Genomic DNA, 3,845 nt, shown 5'->3' on the forward strand with positions numbered 1-3,845 from the left:
TTTTTGGAGCAAATGATGGGAGTTTAGATTGAGTCTCTTCACTCTTGATGGGGTTTTTTTGGGGGCTTTCAGCAAAGCTTCAAGAGTTAAGATGCTGGCTTTTGCTGTACCCTCAATGGTAGGGAGCATGTGCAAATATTTACAAAGCTTTTTTAAAAAAAGAGAAGTTTCTAATTTTGAATCCTCTTCCATAAAACATCTGAGTATAAGGAACCACAAAGCAGTGTTTTGACCTTGGTCCCTGCATAGCAACAGAAAGACAGGACCCACCTAGGAAATGAAAACCCCTCATGTTAGAGTCACAAGGAACCATTTTGAAACTACATGGGGAAGATGGGAGGGAGGGGACCAGTTTATAGACTTTTCTGGAAGGTTTGGGCTCAGGCAGAGAGAGAGGAGTCAGTGATTGACTCAGGCCTTGACTTGGAGGTGCCGTGTTGTGTGAAGAGTTTCTCAGAGAAGTACAAAAACACTAGGTTCTTAGAGTCAGGCGTAAGATCAGGGCCTGGGCCTCGGGTCATCTCTGCCAAAAACAGCTCAAACCACTGCCAGCTGAGGCCCAGACGCGGCCTGTTCGCCACCAGCAGAGCCCAAACAAGACCCAGACAGGTGCCTGCCGTCTGGCCTCCGGCTTCGGCCTGCAGCCGTTCTTGGCTAAGAAGTGGGCATTTGGCTCCTGAAGTTCAGTATTCTAGAGGCTTTGGTGAGGCCAGACCCCACTTTGCTAAGTGCAGGCCCCCAAATGCACAAGAGGAAGCAGAGCCAGAGGCTGGGAACAAACCTGGCCTGCCTCAGAGTGAGCAGTGGGCTGGCGGCCCGGGTTGTAGGCCTCTGAGTTCTCCAGCACCTTCTGTGTGGGGCTGCACTCTGGAAGCTGAGCCCTCCTCTTCTTCTCAGGGACCCTGGGGCAGGTGGGACAGGGCTGCCACCTGCACGGGCCAACTTCTGTCAGCAGAAAGAAGAGCTGAGGGGCGTTTCTGGATGACAAGCACAGGGATAAAGTTCAGCCACCACTTGGCAGCCAGAGCCGTGACCTCCTGACCCAGCCACGTGCGTAGGGCTCTCCTTTGGCCCTGAGGCATTGTGGATCCTGATTGTGTCCTTGGGTGACATGGAAAGGACCAACTGGACACAGGACCAGGCCACATTTGACCTGGGCTTCACCCAATAATATGTCAGGTGCTGCTGAAAAGAAGAGGCCTGGTGGCCTTGGGTGAGGGTCGCTGTGAGTATAGAGTGGCCCCTCACAGACCTGGCCGAAGTAGTTGGCGTGCTGGTGGTGACAGACCAGGGCTTGATACTCTAGGACCATCAGAGCTTTAGGCCATGCCACGGGGCCTGGCTTTGGTGCTGTGGGGAAGGCTGCTGCTTGGGGTCACCATATAATACAGAGAGTACCGCGCAGAGGCTGTTCCAGGCGCATCCGCTCTCCTGTTAACGATGATCCCGGACAGTATTATGCTGGGTTCACCTTTGGGCTACCGGCTGGCCAGGGGAACCAGCCCAAGGTGGGGGACAGGGGAAAGATTGACCTGCATTCCTTGACCCTAAAATGGTAGTGACCTGTCTGAGGAGAGGAGCAGTCACCCTGGACCTTGGTAGTCATCGCCCCACTTTTAAAAACATTTTCTTGTGATGAGACATACATAACACAACAATTTGTCACTTCAGCAGCCTTCACATGTACTGTTAGTGACACTATGTGTTCCTTTTGTTCACTCTTCTCCACCCTGTGTTTTACTGTCACCTCTCCCAGCAGTGTCCAGCCCCTCTACCAGACACTTGCCCTAGATATTTTACATTCATGCCTTTTTAATTAAAAATATCAATATTGTGGTAAAATGAAATTGTATTTCATTTCTCACCTTAACCACTTGTTTTCCATGAACAACTCTGTGACATTCGTGACACTCACCATGCTTTGCAGGCATCGCAACTGTCCATGCCTTACAGTTTTTGGTCACCTCACAGAAGCTCAGAACCCCTTCTATCAGAGATCCTCCTGTCCCCCCACTCAGCCTCCCACCCCTGACAACCTCTCATATAATTCCAGTCTCTCTACATTTGCCTGTTCTAGAGACCTCACATATCATGTTGTTACACAGACAACAAGAGAGCAATATATATGTATATTTCTACACTGCACAACCTCCTGGCATGTTGGCATGTTAGCTCCCTGCTCCCCTGTTTTGCATGTTATATGCATGTGCGCATTATTTACGTGAGCACACTGTCTGTGGAAATACTGTCAAGTGGAAATGACAGTGTTTGTTCTCCTGGGTCTGACTTAATTTTGATATTTAAAATGTACTTGGACTTCCTTTCTTCTTAGGACCAATTACTCCTTCCTGATCATCCCCCGTGGCCCCCACACACCAAGTCCCTCACCAGGCCTTCAGCCCTCGGTTGGCCTTGCCAGAGGGAAGCACCGCATACTCTCCAGTTCTTTTCCTCTCCAGTTTCGTGTGGACTGGACCACATGGGTTGGTGGGCCTATCAGATTGTTGGTGAGGGTTTGGGATGACCACTTGGGGTCCTGGGGGAAATGTCACAGACTCCTTCAAGACTTTAGGGAATGATTATTGTAAGGATTTGGGGGACCAGCTTCTTGGGTCCCAGGTCCTGCTCTGGGGGTGGGGAAGGGAGGGTGCAACTGTTTTGAAACTGTAACATGGAGATGCATTTACCAATCAAGTTGAGGAGGAGGCTCCCTGGGGGATCCTGAAGGGAACCTTCATTTCCTGTACTGGAAACCTCACTCTAACTTTGTCCATTCTTTTTCTTTTCTCCTCTTGAGTTTTGGCTCCTGGCTTTCTGAGAGCCACTGCTTCCTGCCCAGCTGGCTCATTACCGCAGGGAAAATGAGGGACTTTTGGGGGCAGATGTGTTTCCGTTCCGCTATCATAATGCCCCTAAAAATCCTTATTGCTCTTGCAGTATTCCTCGGGGGTCTGGGCTGGCCTGGCTCGGCCTGTAAAAGTCACAGCTGGAAGAAGACCGAACGACGCTGCCCGCACTGTCCCCTCACAGTTCTGCTGACCCTGCAGCAGATCAGGGGTCCCCTTCTCTGTGCTCAGAGCTGGTCACAAAGGGCTTTCGTTTCTCACCTCCTAGAGGCCAGTGCACTGGGCTTTGGAAAGAGACCATCTGGGGATCGTGAGGGGAGGTGGGGAAAGTGGAAGAGAAACAAGCGCTACCTGTTTGACCAGGTGAGGTTCACCTTCTGCCTGGTCCTTCCGCCTCTGGGAGCTTCATGTTGGCAGGGGTCCCAGGGCTCCATGGGGCTCTGAAATGGGTGCCTTTTCTGCCCTCGGCCTCAGTTTCCCTACTCACCAAGGGAGGAGGCCATAGCCTCTACTCTGACCTTAAAGATTCATGGATGTGCTTGGTGGCTATAATGAGATCAAGAGGCTGTGCAATGCTTGGAAAATAGAACCACTAAAGCGGTTCACAAGGGAGCCTTGGTAAAGGAGTTGTGCTGCCAACTCAAAGGCACGCAGTTCGAATCCACCAGTTGCTCCTTGGGAGAAAGACGGGCAGTCTCCTCTTGTGTGATTAACTAACGGCCTCTGAAAACTCACTGGAGGGTCAACTATGAGTCAGTTCTGACTCAGTGGCCCACAACAACAACAACAAGCAGTCCATGAGAGTTCTGCCATTAACCCAAAGGGCTAGGAGCCTTGTTGGCAATTCCAGTCCACCAGTGGCTCTGCAGAGGGAAATGGGCATTTCCCTTCTATGTGATTTACAGCCTCTGAAACCCAAAGGCGAGGCAGCTATAGAGTCTAACGTGCTAGCGTGAGTGAACGCGTGAAAGCATTAAATGTGAAAGAAAGGCAGTTCGC

The sequence above is a fragment of the Elephantulus edwardii genome, unplaced genomic scaffold (assembly GCF_000299155.1).
Source record: "Elephantulus edwardii isolate Elephantulus edwardi_28Jun2011 unplaced genomic scaffold, EleEdw1.0 scaffold00145, whole genome shotgun sequence".
Classification (NCBI taxonomy): Eukaryota; Metazoa; Chordata; class Mammalia; order Macroscelidea; family Macroscelididae; genus Elephantulus; species Elephantulus edwardii.